Below are 19787 nucleotides of genomic sequence, written 5' to 3' on the forward strand. Positions count from 1 at the left end.
AATTCTCCCTGGCTGGTGTGGCTCAATTGGTGGGGGATCATCCGGGGCACTGAGGGGTTGTGGATTCTTTCCAGGTCAGGACACCTGCCAGGGTTGTGGGCTTGATGGGGTGTGTTGGAGGCAGGCGCTCTCACATCAATGCTTTTCTCTTTCTCTCCCCATCCCTCCCTTTCTCTCTAAAAATCACTTTAAAGAATCTTAAAGAAAACAAAAGTAAAATGCTTAAAAGCCTACTTGATGTTGTATGCTTCTTTAAAGGAAAATTTTGACGAGTTAAGTGTAAATGAATAAGAAACATATGGATTAATGCTTGTTTTAAAAAAAATAGTTTATTGATTTTTAGAGACAAAGGAAAAAAGGAGAGAGAGAAACATTGATATGAGAGCATAACATTGATTGGCTGCCTCCTTCACACCCCCACCAGGGAATAAGCCTGCAACCCGGGCATGTGCCCTGACCTGGAATCAAACTGGCAAACTTTCAGTGCATTGGAAGGTACCCAACAAACCCAATCACACCAGCCAGGGCTGGATTAACTCTCTTTAAAGTATTTATAGCCATAAATGGAAAAGGAAACCAAATACAGTACTTGGCAAAATGTACTTTGAGCTTGCCACACAACACTCATTTGAAATTTATTTGAGTTACAATCAATTAACAGTGCTGGATTATCTCTCTGGAATTATTTTAAATGTGGTAAAAATGTCTGTGGAAATTTTTTTTAATTACATTTATTAGAGTAACATTGGTTTATAAAATTACATAGGTTTCAAGTGTACAATTCTATAATACTTCATCTGGATATGGCATTGTGTGTTTACCACCCAAAGTCAAATCTCCTTGCACCACCATATATTTGCTTCCCTTTTGACAAATGTGTAGTTTCCTCAGCTTAGATAGCTAACATCTCTAATGGCCACCAATATTTAATTATAAATGAGTATAAAACTTCTGGGAAAGAAGTTATATTATTTACTCTTTTTTTAAAAAAAAAGAGTTTATCCTTCTGCTCTAGGTTTAAATATATATATTATTGATTTCAGAAAGGAAGGAAAAGGGAAAGAGAGGTAGAAACATCAATGATGAGAGAGAATCATTGATAAGTTGCTTCCTGTATATCCCACAAACTGGGCATAGAATTACAGAGTGTGAGATGCTTAAATATGAAAACTATTAGTATTTTTTGATACTTGAACATATTCCATATGACACTGGAAATGGGAAGTTTTTAGATTAGCTGCTTTATAAGTCATGTAAATTACTATTTTATTACTAATGCTTTTTTTTATCAAGCATTTGAGTGTAAAAAGAGATATCCAAATTCAACTGAAATCTATTATTGTCTGGGTAAGTGTCATTCCCCCCCCCTTTTTTATGGACTACAGTTATCCAGGCATTTTTAGGACATTAATTGGAAGAGTAATAATACAACCAGCAGTCATTGAGCACCTGCTTTTGGTCAGGAACTGACTGTGCTGTCTGCTTTATGTATTTTTTTGCTGGTAATTACATTTTCTAATTTCTCACATCATTAAACAAATCTAATATTCCTGTACACGGTGAAGATAGACTGACATAAAATCATAAACATTGCTGGATTTAATTTTTAATCAAAATGTAAAGTGTTTTTGTTCAGTGATTTCTGTCTAAATCTCCTGATGACAAACCAGTTTGATGATCACACACACTAGTTCAGTGTGTTTCCTGTGGAATCTGGCACTTGTGCTTCTATCTCTTCACCAGCTTCGCCGTGACTAAGGTAACCTGAGTCATGGATCTCCTGTGGAATTTGCTTTTCTAAAATACAAACTTAGAAACACCAATGAGAAAATTATTGAATAAAAAGTGTGAATTCATAAACATTAAACACAATTGTGTTGGAACTTCAGAATTTGTTCAGAGTCATGTTTCATAAAAGTTATTGATTTTCATGGAACCTAGATGTCCATCTATAGGATATTTGATATATATTTATTTCTATACATTATGTACATATATACATGTGTGTATATATATATTTATATAGCATACATATATACAGGCACATATATGTCATTATGTATTTTATCCAAACTCACAGAATGTATAATACCAAAAATGAATCATCAGATAAATCATGAACTTTGGGTGATATATCAATGCAGGTTCATCCTTAGTTCTTTTTTTTTTTTTTAAAGTAACACTCAGATAGTGATGTTGGTAATGAAAAAAATGCTGTGTATATATCGGGGCAGAGGGTATAAAGGAAATCTCTGTATATTCCCCTTATTTTTGCTGTGAACCTAAAACTGCCCTAAAAAATAAAGTCTCCATAAAATTCAAATAAGTGTTCTGTTGGACCAGCTAATTGTTAACTGACTAATTAAAATCAAGTATTGAAATCTTCTATATCTTTTCGAACAAAATGAAATAGAGGCATGAACACATTGAAGGGACTGACATCTGTCAGCGGAGGGGGAGGGAACTGGATGAAAGAAGGTGAAGGGGTTAGCCATAGACACAGACAGCAGTGTGGTGATGGACAGCGAAAGTGGGTGCAGGGGCTGAGTGGATGTGGACAAAGGTGGGTGGATGGGGACATCTGCAACAGAGTTAACAATAAAAAAAAAGAAAAAAAGTAGGACTTGTCTCAATGTTTGTAATCTATTTTATTAGGTTGGGCTAGGTTAGTGAAGATAAGAACATTATAGGTGAAACAAAATCTTATTTTTTCTTTAGTGAATTCACTTTTTAAAACCATCAGAATTTTAGAATACCCTTTCAAATACTGTCATATGTGTGACATTGCTTTAGTTAAGACTTCATGAAGGTGGCAACCGCAGGAAGTGGTGAATGAAATGGCATGATACCAGAAATTGTGATTTAGATTGCTGACCTTCTTTGATGTAAGCATAAACTAATATTCAATAAATAAATATACTAGTATACATATGTAAAAACTATTAATGGCTACACAAATTAGCCATATGGTCAAGCCAGTTCATATTGTTCATTATAATAATAGTAGTTTCACTCAATAATTTCAGAGCTGACTCTATTTAGTTTTCACATATACTCTCTGAGCTGGGGTAGATATAATTACCATATTGTTGTTAGAAAACAAAGTTCTGACTGGGAAAGAACATCCTGCTAAATAGGGTCAGGTCATTCTTAGTAAATAACAAATAAATTACTTACGTTAGATGATTTGTTCACTAAAGTAAAATTTATTTAGTATTATATAATACATGGGTCTGAAAATAATCTATAAAATGTGTTTAAATCTTATAAAACTTTGTTCAGGTTTGATGGACTTGTTTCCTTCATTTACTAATTAATGACCATGCCTATAAAACATAAAGGGTTATTCTTTATTTCCTTTGCTATCTGTGTAGATAGTAAAAATGTTTTTTTATATTTTCTCCCAGAATAATTTTGGGTGACTTATGTTGATTTTATTATGCTTTTGATTATTATTTTAAAGGACACATATTATTCTTTCTGAAATAGCGAATTTTCTTTTCAATACTGTTAATTTTTGTTTCTTCTTAGCTGTTTTCTTGTCACTTTGATTAAATAGGTGACCAAGCAGTATTTCTCAGGTGTTTGTGATCTTATCTTAATTGAGTCCAAATATGACAACTTTTTGATTGTGCTTTCCCAACATTGGCTCCTAAATAAAGAAAAAGTAATATTAAAAACTTCAGAAGGTTTAATGCCTCAAACAGGAAAATCACAGTGTTTTGTTCTTTTGTCTTATAGAAAGAAATATTAGAAATAATTAGGTTTGTTTAACATCCTACGTGTTTTGTTCTTTTGTCTTATAGAAATATTAGAAATAATTAGGTTTGTTTAACATCCTATATAATAAAAGCCTAATATGCAAATCAACCAAACAGTGGAACCACTGGCAGAACAAACAGTCACTATGACGCACACTGACCACCAGGGGGCAGACACTCAACACAGGAGCTGCCCCCAGCCACAGCCCCAGGCCAGCCAAGGGGGGTGCCAGTGGGGGCCCCCATCACCCCACTGATCACCCCACAGATTGGTCCTGACCGCCAGCCAGGCCTAGGGATTCTACCTATGTACAAATACCAGGTCTCTAGTATTACCATTCACCCCACTGGTCGCCCCACAGATCGTCCCTGACCACCAGCCAGGCCTAGGGATTATACCTATGTACAAATACCAGGTCTCTAGTATTACCATTATAAGAGTTCATGGGAAGAATTTACAAATTGTAAATAGCCTGTTCTAGGTTACCTTTGTATAAGTAAGACACTATTAATATGTGTATTTCAGAAATTTTATGCTTTACAAGAAATTTCTAGAAATACATGAATACCATACTGTCTATATGTGTTTTTACCTTCAGAAAACATACTGACCAAAACCCAAGTCCAAGAAATAGTTTCTTGTTTTCCTATATTTATTAGTATATTTCAGAAATTTTATGCTTTACAAGAAATTTATAGAAATACATAAATACCACACACTGTCCATATGTGTTTTTACCCTCAGAGAACGCACTGACCAAAACCCAAGTCCAAGAAATAGTTTCTTGTTTTCCTATATTTATTAGTACTGTTTTGTCTGATGATATTAAATAGTAGTATAGTGTTTTAAGTCATAATGTCAGTTATTATAAAAATTATTTACTTGGCCACAACCTGCCTGCTTTAATCTGAATGTAACATCTTCTAGGCCACTGGATTTCATGGGGATGCACATCAGATTTACCCATGTACTTTTAAAGTCTAGGCCTACTCTAGTCTTGCTGAATCTCTTTCTGATATATCCTTTGTGTGTTTTTTAATTTCAGTATTACTATATGTTATATCTCAATATGTTTTTCCCCACCAAAATTATTCTATCCATTTTCATAAATTAGATATAAAATGTAATGACACTTGAAATTGCACTTGATCTTTATTCTTAAAGGTATTTTCTCTTTTTTGGGGGGTGGTATGATTTATTTTGGCCTTATAATCTTTGTTATGCATGTTACGGAAGCAATAAAATCTCCTTGTTTGTTGCATTAGTCTTATTACAATTCCTTGTCAGGCCTTTCATACTGAAAAATTACCAGTGGCAAATTAACCGCAACCATTACATTCTTGTCATCTACAGATAATTTTAGTTTTATTCTGATTCTTGCCTGAAGCTCTGTCATGTACAGATAATTTTAGTTTTATTCGGATACTTACCATATGCTGCATATGCTACATGACAGAATTCCTGTCTTCCACACACACAAAAAATGACCATCTCAGAGCCTTATGAAACAGGACTATAAAAGGAGCTTTAAACCATTGACACTTCAAAGTACAGACTCCAGTACAGGCTTCAGTGTGATTCCATGGGTATAGGTTTTTGAACTTGCATCTATTAAATAACTTTTAGGCGCTAGCACTGGACTGAGGCAGAATTTCCAGACTCTTTTTTTTTTTTTTACTATCTAGAAGCAGACAGCTTCATGAAAGCAAACTGCTGGACCAAAATATATTAAGACAAGGATTAATTACATAATACTGAGTTAACTCATGAGTGAAATTTTATTATGGGTATTTGTTTGGAGTAATGTTGATATTGTCTTAATGTTCTCTTTTCCTGTTCAATGTAAAAGACCTTCGTCTCTGTTCTTACACTTTCCTTACCAATTCATAAACTCTGCTTTTGTGACATGACAAAAAACATTTTTAACTGATATCAAATTCTCACTGATTCCCCCAGAATTCTGAAACTTTTACAAAGTCACTATTCATGGCAATATAGTCATTTGCATATTTTAATAAGAATCTGATTTCCTTTATACCAGAATATTTTTTAGCAAATTGTTGGGAGTGTCACATTTGAGAACAATCCTCATTTAAAAGGTATGACAAGCCTGGCTGGCATGGCTCAGCGGTTAAGCATCAACCTATGAACCAGGAGGTCATGGTTTGATTCCTGGTCAGGGCACATGCCTGGGTTTGGGGCTCGATCTCCAATATGGGGCATACAGGAGGCAGCCAATCAATGATTCTCTCTCATCACTGATGTTCCTATCTTTTTCTCCCTCTCTCATCCTCTCTGAAATCAATAAAAATATTTAAAAAATAAAAAGAAAAAGGTATGACAAACTACTTTTATGGAACAAAGGTTGGTTTTACTCATGAAGTTAATGCCTACGAAGTTCTCTGAGGAAATCTGGTCTATTATCAGACTTACTGGGTTCCAGTTTTATAGGTAGTAATAAAGATCATTTCCTGGTAGACCAAGAACCCAAGTAAGTTGGGGGAATCTTGTGAATAGAGGAATATACCCAAATCTATTGGTACAGCATATAAAATCCAGTTGGAGAAATTGTGTGTGTTTTCCTAGGTTCTTCACATTAATTAAGGAAGACTTTTCAAAGTCCAATCTGAAATTTTTTACTATGAATTATCTAGACAGTGTTAATGCTGTAACTTCAGTAATTGTTGAGTACTGTATATATCTAGCTTTGTAGAGCAAAATGCAGGAGAACTATATGGTATGTTATCATTCATGCATCATGTACATAAATAATCAGACCAAATGTAGTGACCAGGCAAACCATATTTTGTGATAAAAATGATCTAAGTGTAAATATAATATACTACCACACCAAAAGTGTCAGCATTAAACAATTAATATTTAAGATGGAAATCTACCATGATTTAATGGTGATTCCATTGAGGTCTCCTTAATTTCCCTGGCCTGGAGTTTTGGGTACTGGAAAGTAAGGCATTGGGTTATTCAGAACAAAAACAATTGTCCTTTTGCTTTTTAGTGGCTCTTAAATTTATGTACAGGTATGTTCATCACAGTTATTTAGAATTATAAAATTTGAGAACAACCACAAAGGGGAAATGGTTAATTGTACCCACCTGGTGCAAACTTTAAGCCATTAAAATATGTTCAAAGAATTTTTAGTGACAAGTTACAAACTCTATATTGAGCATGGTTCCAATTATATAAGTATATATGCACTTATAAACCCATTCTCTGCCCACAAACTTCAGCTCGCTTGATCAGCTTCTCCCACTGCTGATAATGTTCTACCTCACTGGTACGTATGATCCCTTGACTTGCCCAGTTTCTCCCTATACATTAGAATCTGTCTACCTTCACTTTACTACAATATTGGATTCACTAGATGTAAACACTTAAACAGGCATGACTAGTCCTAATTCTTACACTTTCAAATCAAAACATTTTCTTTCTCCATGCTATCAGAACACAGCAAGAGAAACTGAGTAGCCCATAGAACATATCAATGTAAACACATTATTATCAACCTTAACAGGGTTTAATATACAAAATTTATAAAGAACTTATAAAACCATTGAATTGTCTTTTATTTGTTTTGATCTATGCAACTTTGCTTAAATAAAATAAGTCAGTGAACATTTATTGAGATTTACAAAGTGTGTACTGGAATAAAATTCGGGAGTTAAGACATTGAAGAGCAAAGAAATGGTTGGAGTTACATGATAAAAAGTGGTAGTTACTGTTCAAAACCATAATTTTCTCATTATCCCTAAAACATATTAGATTGTTGATTATACATTATAATTAAATATTTGTTTCTGAGAAATTGCACTTTAGATCTTATTCACTTATACTTTTAATAGTCTCGGGGCTTTAAATTCTGTCTGATATAAGTATGGCTCAAAGACCTGCATGATATAGCTATAGAAAAACATGTAATAGTTGTCAATTACTGTGCTTCTAATTGGTGGTAGGTATCATACCAAATAGCTTACAAGCCTGTTTTTTGTTTGTTTTTTTTAATTTAATCTCATATATGAGAATCTTGAAAGATGGATGCCAAAAATGCAGTTAGTAAATTTATCAAGATTTCACAACTAAAGTGAGGCAGAGCAGTATTTTAAACAAGTGTCTTTGACTTCCAGTTGTGAATAAAATTATATATAAGTCCCTAGATATTAATTTTTATTTTAATTCTTTTATCTGTACTTTCTCCCTGTATTTTTGGCTGTGTAATATCTACATTTTTTTTCACCTGTGGGCCCCCCTATAGGCATACATTTTTAAGTAAGTAAAAGTCCATATGTGTAAGGGAGGGTGTAATATGGGATTATTTCATCATAACAATGTTGAATAATTCCCAAGCAATCGATGCATTTAGGTTTTGAAGCTCAAGTTAAAAATAAATTTCCATTTTTTTTTACGTTTCCTAATATTATTATAATAAACTATAACGCTATGGAATAAGCCACCCATTGTTTTATAAAAGACTTTTCTGTTTTAGTTTGGCCTTAGGCAAATCGTTGTGTCATCACTACACTAGAAATTAAGCTGTCTGTGATGACAATTACTCGTGCAATTTCCTGAAATCCCAGACTAGAGCCGAGACATTGCCCATGATTAAAGACAGCACAGTGGAAATATAGAGCTTCAAGAAGTATGGAATACATTGACTGCAAAAATGATAGGGCTTTTCCTTTAGAACACGTAATAAAGAATTCATAGAGAAGGACTTTTAAATTTAAGAACGCCTGCCTATTCCCTCGGGATTAAATATCTTCTTTTTCATAGTATTTCATGTTTTTAGACGGTATGTAAGACTATATTAGCCCAAGGTCTGCTCCAAATAAAATGTTATACCCCTGTGTTTCAGTTCTGTATATATTGATTAGATTTTCATTTTTGATCAAAGCCCTGATTTTCACATTTGCAATATTAAAGCACTTTCACACTTGTTTTTCATTCTCAATTCAAGCAGGTGAAGAGGGGGAAAAAAATCTTTACAACTTTTTCCCAAAGTCTGGAGGGGCTAATTTGCAAGATCTTGAATCTCTGGAAAACAGATTGGTTTAGTCGTAAAATGAAAATGAATCTTAGATGTTTTCTGGTAATGTGCAGATCAGTGCCCTGATCAGCAGGTCCTTTCTGTGAAAGGACCAGGCACATCTGCATTACACAGATTGAGAGATAATTAACCTGATTTTTATTTAGCTTTTTGAAAGAGTGTGGATAGCATCTTGGGTATCAAAGCTTCAGGATCTCTTGTGCAAATTACAGTGGCAGTAATGTAGTCACTTTAATAAGCAGTTGCTTTTTTTTTTTTTTCTGTTCCAAATCCAAATGCTACCATCCAGTCTGTAAAATGATCCTAATCTATTACACTTGAGTTATCTTTTTGAAGACAGTGAGAATACAGAGTCCCATACGGAAACAATCTTTATTTTCCATTGGTTGCATATGTTGCATGTCTAATGAAATGCATTGCACATATTTATTTTAAGTATGTGATAGAATTACAACATTGACAACTTTCATGATCTTCAAAAAATGTGATGCATTTTAAACAGATGGTGATGCCTAGCTCTGTCACAGAAATGCTAAATAAATTGTATTTATTTCTGTAAATGTAAAGATATGGATTGAATACATTTTTATATAAATATAAAAATATTTGATATTGAGCAAGCAAGCATATATTTTAGATACTTGATTTTTTTCATTTAACTCTTAGCCATTTTTTCGAATACAACAGGAAAATGTCACTGAATTTCTGCAGGTGAGATCAGTTGTTAGCAATTTGTATTTGTCTATAATAGGCAGATTGGTTGAGAAAGATTTCTCTAAATTGAATCAGTAACACAATAATTGCAACCTACATTGTGCCACACTCAATGTTTTCTTCAAAATTTTCAAAAACTGAAAATTCTTCCCTCATTCTCCCCAAATTTTCCAAATGAATGTCATTTATTTCATAAAATGTTCATTTTAAGTATTTTAATGCAACACACTGTGTCTCTAAATTATAGCAATGATAATAGTATTATTACCCAAAAAAGTCAGAAATTACTCTATTTGATGACTAGTAGATTCTTAAGTGCCAATTTTGAGCAGAAATAAGACTACTTATGGAAATTACAACTAAAATTTTCTTTTCTTTGATTCAATGGCACTAAAAATACATCTATCCTTAAAATTCTCAATTTGGAAGATAATAGAATGTTTATACAGATTCCTATAAATATTCAATATTTTTGGTGGTTTTAAGACTTAAGTTTTGGGTTTTTTTGTGTGTGTTTTTTTTAAGACTTTGACGTAATCATAGGCAGCCTGGGTAATTTCCATTTCAGATGAAATTTAAATGTATATCATGTACATTGAAGACAAATACTTAAATTATTTAAGAAGAAGGAGAAAAACAGTTGCTATTAATTTCTTTTAAGCTTTCTCCTTTGAAATGAAAAATGCTCCTAAAACAATTGTGCTTTAGGTCAATTGCTGTTTTATGGTTTTCTTCACATTCTACATCACCTACTTTGTGGAGTTCAAGATTGAAATAAATGTGGAGAATATCTTAGTCTTTTACTGCTTTGTGGAGTGAATTGTATATTTGGACAGGTGTTCTTAATTTGGGCTCCATTGACACCTAGGGGTTCTAGGGAAGGGATTTGGGGGGTTCATGAACTCCCTGAAATTGTATGCAAGGTATCATGTGTTTGTGCATATATAAATTTTTATAGGAAGAAAATCCATGTCCTTCTTACATCCACAAAAAGTTCAGAACTACTGCACTGTAGAACGATCTTCAACATTTCTTCCTAGAGGTCCTCCAGTTTAGTCTACGTGATATTAATCACTTAGTACACATCTGCTGAGTTACAATCAACAGACACAGTCTCTGGCTGGCTTTAGTGTAATGTGAATTTATTGTAAACACATGAAATAGATCAAAAAGCTTAAAGGTAATGAAGAACCAAATTTGGAAGAAGCTTGAACTGGGGCAGAGTCAAGGCTCCAAGTGGAGGAAGTTAATTGGTAGTTTTATCAGATAGGACCTGCTAAGAATAACCAGCAGCAAAATTTTACCCTTTTGTTAAATTCGAAAGATTCCACATTCAAGAAGAGAGTTCAGTTGTCTTATCCCTTGGTTTTCAAAGACATGGCATCTTTTTTTAAAATATATATATATTTTATTGATTTTTTACAGAGAGGAAGGGAGAAGGATAGAGAGTTAGAAACATCGATCAGCTGCCTCCTGTACACCTCCCACTGGGGATGTGCCCGCAACCCAGGTACATGCCCCTGACCGGAATCGAACCCCTGGGACTCCACTCCGCAGGCCGACGCTCTATCCACTGAGCCAAACTGGTTAGGGCTCCCAAAAAATTATTTTCTAAACCCTAATACAAAATTCCCCACTTTATATCCTGAGTTTATGTTTGAGTTTCAGATAATTTTGTCTATTACCTTTCCACAGGTAAAAAGAACCCATTTTTTCTTACTTGCCATCACATTTCCAGCAAAGAGCCAAAATAAAATGACAACCAATCAATGAAATAAATTCTGCTGCTGGAAATCCCACTAGACAGGGATTCTAACTTGCTTATTTTCCATTTTATCCCTAGAATATAACATAGAACTGGGCATATAATGGTTGCATAAAATATATTTGTTGAGTGAATAAGATGACACCATCCATATTAACAAAGCACCTTCTAATGCCAGAAAACATTAGGAATAGAAGATATGTTTTCATAATTCCCATAATTGTGGATATTTTTATTATCATCCTCATTTTATATTCAAAAAAGAGTACCATCATTTCAATTTTTACTGAGGTCTGTCAGATTCCAAAGCTGCAACATGCTAGATCATGTTGACTCAAGCAATTTCTAGTAAGTGCTTATTTTTCTCCAACTACTCAGTATCCACTGCAAAAAATGTCTAGAGTTTTACAATGCACATTTTTTTTACATTTCTGAACTTTAGGAAGTATGTACATGATGAGCGTAGGTTTGTTTTGAAAGGCAGAAATCATATGCACTTCATTCACTTTGCATTGTAGGCTTTACATGCTTTCCTCTTGTCACATACAATGAAACCTTAATAAATAATATTGATGATGATGCACTTTTTATGTTAATCTGAAAGATGGAAGTACAGAGAAAAACCACTTTCTTAACAAGGGACACTTTATGGCAATCTGAATCTATTGTCTTTTCTAAAAAAAATATGTTCTAGTTGCTATGTGAATTCTACTTAAGGAATGTCATTTAAAAATTGAACACGAAGCTAGTGGTCTTGAGGTGGTGGTGGGGAAAGTACCTGCTAGGTTTTAGAAGCCTTGCTTCTAGTCTCATTTCCATTACTGACTAAATTTCCATGATTGACAATAATGTTTTGTTGCAATTTTCAGATTCTCTTTTAGTTGACAGAGAGGCTAGCGATAAAAAAAAACAAACAACAACAAAAAAAAAACTTTAGTTGACAGAGAGGCTAGCGATAAAAAAACAAAAAAAAAACAAAACTCTGATTTTGCTTCAAAACTCTGAATGGCTCAGGAATTGAAAACAAAGAAGCTTTTGAAGATAAATTGCTGTAACTCTCAGAAAGGAGGATTGGTTGAAAATTTGTATAATGAGGATTTAGATACCGACACCGCCTCTGCTACCCAGATCAACTGCCCTTCCCCAGTAGTCAGGGTATTTTTATTCTGAGGCATCAAGCAATGGAGGCAGGGCTGAGATGCTTAACTGAAAACAGATGATTTTTCTCTACACAAAAGATGAAACTCTATTTTACCACTCTGCTCCTCGAATGTTTGGGCCAGGGAAATACCTACAGAATAATTCTGGAGGATTTTCTGGGGTAATTCATTCACTTGGAGAACATCACATATATGGATATTTGAAAGAATGCAACCAAATACTAGATAATTTTCTATAGAGGAGCCTTCTGGTCAACAAGCTTTGCCTAGGCAAATGGTCAGCTTAATTTGTACTGTCTCACTAAGCACAACTATGGTTCACAGGAAATTGTATAGATACTTCTAATTTGAAAATCAGAGATAATGTAAAAAAAAGAAGAAAGAAAATAATAGAAGAGAAAAAGATTGAAAGAAATAATAAAACTTCAAAAATATCTTCAGGAAACCATGAACCAAAAACAGTATAGTATAGTAGTGGAAAATCAGAGAACAAAAATGAGTCCTTGAACATTTAAAAAATTATAATTAGAAGAGAGAAAAAATCACTAAAATAATTTAACAAATATTTTAGAAAATAAAAAGATGGAGATATGTGTTTCACTATTCCAAATAATCTAATAATATGACACATAAAAAGAATAAAGACTGGAGAAAGAGATAAGGAAAAGTTTCCACTTCTGAATGCCATGAGTTAAATTGAAGTGTCCCACTGACTATCTAACACAATAAATGAAAAACAAACAAACAAAACTATTATGACGTCACAGTAAAATTCCAAACCCTGGTAACAATAAGAAAAATTAAAACAATAAAAAACAGAAAAGAAAAACAGGGGCTAGGTGAGAATATGAAAAAATAATAATTCATCCTGGCTGGTGTTGCTCAGTTGGTTGGCCATCTTTCTATGCACAAAAAGGTTGCCAGTTAGATTCCCCATCAGGGCACATGCCTGAATGGCAGGCTCAATCCTGGTAGGGGGCATGCAGGAGGCAGCCTATAGAAGTTTCACTCTCACTGATATTTCTCTCTTTCTCCTTTTCCCTTCCTCTCTCTCTAAAAAAACAATAAAAATATTTTTTAAAAAACCCACAAAGATAATTTTAAAAAGAATTATAATTCTAAGCAGCAAATCTGGAAACCAAAAATACAATGGAGAAGCATCTTTGAAATTCTTAGGGAAAGTAATTTAAATCTATAGGGTTATTCACTAATTGAGTGTGAAGACAGAATGCAGACATGCAAATTATCCAAAGCAAAAAAATTGTGCTTTGATTACCAAGTTTTAATCCAAAGCTTCATTATGACCTTGCTCAAATTACTTAAACTCTGGTTCTGTTTCTCCTTACGTAAAATAAAGAAAACAAAAGTATGGATCTCTACTTTAGGGAAATAATTAAAGATATGATTAAATAAGTAATAAATATAGAAATTGACGTGTATGAACAACACAGGTTCTTACAATTCTGATGTTATTTGAAATTGTTTTCATACACAGTGCCAACCACCTGTCACCCTCCCTCAAATCAATACCCCAAACTTCTGAATCTGGATACATAGTTCTCCCCATGCTAATCACCAGTCCCACTTACATTGAGTTTAACATAAGACAGTTAAGGATAATGTTTCTCTTTGAATGTTCTTCACATGAACTGTAAGTAAAAACTCCCCTATATAGACCAGATGAGTCCCCTGAAAGTTTTCCAACTTCAGATACCAGATCAAAATAATGCTTACGCCTATATAACCACTTTGAAGTGCGTTTATTTCCTAAACTGTTTTTAATTTAGCTTTACTTATGACAAAATGTGGATAAAATAGACAGGAGCATACAAAACTTTGTTGACTGAAAAATTTTTAATGTTTTAATAGTTGTTCTCAAAATGAATCATACAATAATAGTTTGTGTAGATATTTTCCTTTTAGAAAAGTGAGTTTAAAAATGTCAGTTTTTGAGGATTCTTGCTCAATCCTCTTTACATTTTAAATATGTCAGTTAAACAAACAAACAAAAGGACACATGTATACACGAGTTTGTTTTCTTACCTATCTAATATCTCCTCCCTCCAACTAGGCTTTGAGTTTCTTGAAGCCAAATACTTTGTCTTATATTTCCTACTCTGAGACACATATTTTCATTTGTAGGTACTGAAAGAGCACCTATGAAATGAGTAAATAAAAGGTAAAAAAAATTGTTACTTTTATTTCCCAACCAATTATTCACTTTCCCTTATAATTTTAAACATATTTTATAATTTTAAACACATTCTGAAATTTTGTAGTACAATTTCTTACAAATGAATGTGTGGTCAATACTTACAAACATTATTTTGTACTTTGTAATTTTGTGTTCTAAGATTTTAGCTTTTTTTCTCATTAAATAATTTTTTTCAATTACAGTTTATAGTCAGTATTATTTTTATTAGTTTCAGGTGTACACCATAGTGGTTAGACAATCATATATTTTACCAAGTGTTCCCCCTCATATTTACAGTACCCACCTGGCACCATACATAGTTATTATAATACTAGTGACTATATTTCCTATGTTGTACTTTATATCCCCATGACTATTTTGTAACTACCAATCTTTACTTCTCAATCTCTTCACCTTTTTCACCCAGTCTCCCAACCCCCTCCACCCCCCAGGGCAATCCTCAGTTTGTTCTCTGTATCTATGAGTCTCTTTCTGTTTTGTTTGTTTGTTTATATTGTTCTTTAGATACCAAATATAAATGAAATCCTTTGTTTTTATCTGAGTTATTTCACTTAACATAATGCCCTCTAGGTCCATCCATGCTTTGTAAATGGTAAGACTTTGTTCTTTTTTTATAGCCAAGTAATATTCCATTGTATGTATGTACCACTGCTTTTTTGTCCATTCAACTATTGATGGGCACCCGGGTTGCTTCCATATTTTGGCTATTGTAACTAACACTGCAATTAACATAGGAATTCCAATTTTTAAAATTAAAATTGTCACAGGATAAATTTGACTATTAAAAATCTAAATTGATTAAACTTCAGGGAAACTATTTGGGCTGATCTTGCCACAGATTCTGTATTCATAGATTATATCATAACGTATTATTTTATTTTATTTTACCATCACCATTTATCCCCTCTATAGCCTCTTCCTCCCCAAGCCCCACCCCGCAAATCACCACACTGCTGTAATGCTTTAGAATGTAATGCTAACCATTTTATTTATTTATTTTTATATTTTAAATATATTTTTATTGATCTCAGAGAGGAAGGGAGAGAGATACAGAGATGGAAACATCAATGACGAGAGAGAATCATTGATTGGCTGCCTCCTGCATGCTCCACACTGGGATGGAGCCCACAACCCCAGGCATATGCCCCACCAAGAACCTAACTGTAACCTCCTGGTTTATAGCTCAACGCTCAACCCCTGAGATACTCCAGCCGAGCTAATGCTAACCATTTTAGATCTTGTGGATTATATAGTTGGCATTCCTAAATTCAATATTGCAGATTATGATAATAACATTTTCTTAATGAAATTTTCAATAATCACTACTGTTAACTTAGAGAAGTATATTAATTTATGAATTCTGATATTCCATTTTAGTAAAATAATTTCTTCACATTATTTGATCTTTATCTGTTTCAGCAGTATTTGATCTCTGTAAGCTCATCCTCATTGCTGTATTCAGAACAGTAGAACTGAAAATGAATCTAAAAATTTCAGTTCTAAACATAAGGATTTGAATCTTGGACCATCACACTTGATAATCAAATGAACATTTTCAGAAATATTCTGGCTATGTGGGTCTGGAACTAAACAAATCTTTGGAAGTAATTGGGGTTATATTGGAATCTGAAGTTAGCCAAAATATCTGAGATATAATTGCTATGTACTATTAAATGAAAAAAAAATATTCCAGTCGTTTTTTTTTATGTTGAAGAACTTAAGTATGTTATTTATTCATTGACTAAAAAACAAATCTGTCCTGAATTAAAAACAAATACATTGTTAAGATAATAGGAAATAGTATGAGATAGAAGAAAAGCAGTGAGAACAAGATTAGCAGAATTAGGTGTCAGAAAACCTGGTCCAAGACCAAATTCTGCAACTCCTATAAATGATCTCCTTTCTAATTAGAAAACTAAGGCTTGAGTCAAATGATCCATAAGGATCCTTTGAGAGTCTTAATACTACTGAAAGCTAGAATTCTTTAAATGGACAACATGTTTTTTATAATTCTTATTAGATAAGAGAGAGAATACGCAAAGACACAATATATTTTACATAAAAATTTTCCTGGGGGACAAAATTAATTGGCAGCTTATAAAAATGTTCCAGTTAACTAAAAAAAATTGTGCACCATAGACATTTGGTTTTGGACAACCTGTCACATAGCATTTCTCCCTTGCCCCATGCTGGGTGATTGTTTTAGAATTGACACCACCTACTGTATCACCCATATCATTTCCTGTAGCACCTGGGTTTTTCTTGGAATGTTTCCATTCAAAATGTAGATCATACCTGACCCTGATCTGTTTGCAAGTGCTGATATGATCATAGGCTGGGGTGCAGTGGCAATGGGCCACGGACACATAAAAGCACTTTTTCTGATAGTTACATCCAGGGTGATGTAATCAGGCGACTGGTCAATAACATATGACCAAATGGGATTTCTTAAAAAACAGAATTTTTTTAATGGTTTCCTGGTTGTAAATGAACTCACCAATTTCCAATTAGGATTGATTTGCGTCATAAGCCTTAACACTCAAGATCCTCATATTTTTTTTAATGTGCTATGAAATAGTGGAAAATTACAAATTGTCCAAATTCTGTGTACAGGAAGTACAAGTAAAGAAAAAAACATGATGACCAGAACATAGGAAGGACATTAAATAAAACTTGGTAAGCTGTGCTTGCTATTCCTGTACTAGTGCTGATGTTTTGAGAGAAAGAAGCTCATATCTTAGAGAGAAATCTGTAATTCTATGGGACGTACTTTTAACATTGCTCATGTGCTTTAACTATTTATCTGCTTAGCAATATTTTCATTAGGCTTAACAAGGTGAAGAGACTTAAAGTGTATTTTATTAAATGTGAGTAATCCATATTTGACACACAATCTTCTTTAAAATGATATATTTACATTGATTTGATTCTTTAAATAAGTTTAAAATTTTTACTGATTGTGTAAAACATAGTAGTTGTATATAGTTTTCAAATATTTAGCATTCTCTTTTTATGAAGAGATAAATAAAAAAGCATCCTGATTTTTCTATCTATTTTCTTAGAGATAAGGATATCCTTTTCTTCTTTTTTTAAAATAGATTTTATTGATTTTTTACAGAGAAAAAGAGAAAGGGATAGAGAGCTAGAAACATTGATCAGCTGCCTCCTGCACACCTCCTACTGGGGATGTGCCCACAACCAAGGTACATGCCCTTGACTGGAATCGAACCTGGGACCTTTTAGTCTGCAGGCTGATGCTCTATCCACTGAGCCAAACCAGTTAGGGCATATCCTTTTCTTCTTTTTGGTTACATGAAAGAACGCAAGCAGGACAGAGCAGTACCTACACTCTTTAATGAAAGATCACCAGGAGCACACTTCTTTAATTAAACACACTCAGTTTAGTACTTGTTGCAGCAGGGAGAACACTGTGGGACAAGGCCCACCACATTATAGAGGGTGATCTTAATTCAAAGTCTACTGATTTAAATTTTAAGACTATCTGCCGAAACCAGTTTGGCTCAGTGGATAGAGTCGGCCTGCGGACTGAAGGGTCCCGGGTTCGATTCCAGTCAAGGGCATGTGCCTGGGCTGCGGGCAAATCCCAGGTGGGAGATGTGCAGGAGGCAGCTGATCAATGTTTCTCTCTCATCAATGTTTCTGACTCTCTATCTCTCTCCCTTCCTCTCTGTAAAAAATCAATAAAATATATTTAAAAAAAATTTTTAAGACTATCTAAAATATATACCTTTTTAGTCATGTGTATCAACTGGTTTTTGACCAAACAACCAGCATCTGTTCAAGTTGACATTTAAAATTAATCAACACAAGTGGTAATCATGGAGTGTCTCAGTAAGAAGGTGTTGAAAAGAATCTGTCGTAGAAATTTGGGGAGTTTTTTGGGTGATTTAGGAAGCAGCCGTGGTGGGGGTGGTGCTGTAAATTGGATGCTGGGAGAAAGTGGTTTCTCAATGCATTTTATTTGTAGGAAAAAAAGACTTGAATGAGGATAAGGCTGTGATGGGTAAAGAAGAGTGAGCAGTCAGTCACTCATTTTAGCCAAAATAAGGGGATGTTTGGTATTTTGTGGTTGGAACAGTGACCTTGCTTTTGACTGGACTTAGGTAAAATGATGAACTAGCCTTGTTTTGTCTTACTGTGTCATGGACTCAGAGTAACCTAGTCTCGGTTGGTACTCTATGAGATTATTTTTGCTCATTAGGAGAATTGCATGGCTTAGTGGTATTAGGCCTGATTCTGAAGGTCAGAGGCTTGTTCTTTTTTCTTTTCTTTCTTAACAATTGCATGACTTTTTCTGCTCTTCACTTCTAATTACCTGAGAGAAGTTGTTTTGTTTGCTAAATTCTCAAAATTTACATATATGTTATATGGAACCTGGTATAGAGTGAACCTTTTGTTTTATACTTTATATGTTATATGGAACCTGGTATATGAGGGAATATTTTAGTTTCCACCCTCACCTGCCCTCAGTTTTCCCTAGTCTATAGCTGCCCTCTAGGTATGGCCTGACACTGTGGATTCCTACCCCTACCATCCTATATAATAAAGAGCTAATATGCAAATAGTCATCACACCCTCACATCCTCATGCCCTTGTGCCCTTAAGCCGGGGCCGGGGGACCAGAGGCCGGGCCAGGGGACCTGGTGGGGCTTGACGGGGGAACTGAGGCTGTGCCCCTTGCACAGTGGAGCTTTATGGGGGACCTGAGGCAGCGCTCCCCACTCTGGTGTCAGGCCGGGGGACCTGAGGCCGGGCTGGGGGACTTGAGGCTGTGCCTGGGGACCTGAGGTCACGCCCCCCACCCAGCGCCGAGCTGGAGGACCTGAGGCCGCACCCCCTCATGGTGGGGCTTCATGGGGGACCTGAGGCCATGCCCCCCCGCCCTGTGGGGCTTGACAGGGGTGGGGTTGGCCAGGTCTGAGTCTTGTGCGATTTAGAGGCGTACATGGGTGGACTTGATTCTGGGTCCCACAGCGTGCCCCAGACTCTGACAGGAGGGAGATTTTCATAAACATTTTACTAATTTTCTTTCATCTCTGACACTTCTATTATAGAGAAAGGGCAAATAGCAATATTAAAATATTTCCT

General features: G+C 34.4%; 1 long non-coding RNA gene across 1 annotated transcript in view; it reads right to left on the bottom strand.

Moving 5' to 3' along the window:
* Window positions 1-14873: 14873 nt before the first annotated feature.
* The window catches only part of LOC106723677, a 17454-nt gene continuing 12540 nt past the window's right edge, over window positions 14874-19787 (bottom strand). The window contains exon 3 of the long non-coding RNA XR_001359379.1: window positions 14874-14988. This is a non-coding gene — a long non-coding RNA (uncharacterized LOC106723677). The remainder of the gene's footprint in view (window positions 14989-19787) is intronic.

This window comes from Myotis brandtii, unplaced genomic scaffold (assembly GCF_000412655.1).
Source record: "Myotis brandtii unplaced genomic scaffold, ASM41265v1 scaffold621, whole genome shotgun sequence".
Taxonomy (NCBI): domain Eukaryota; kingdom Metazoa; phylum Chordata; class Mammalia; order Chiroptera; family Vespertilionidae; genus Myotis; species Myotis brandtii.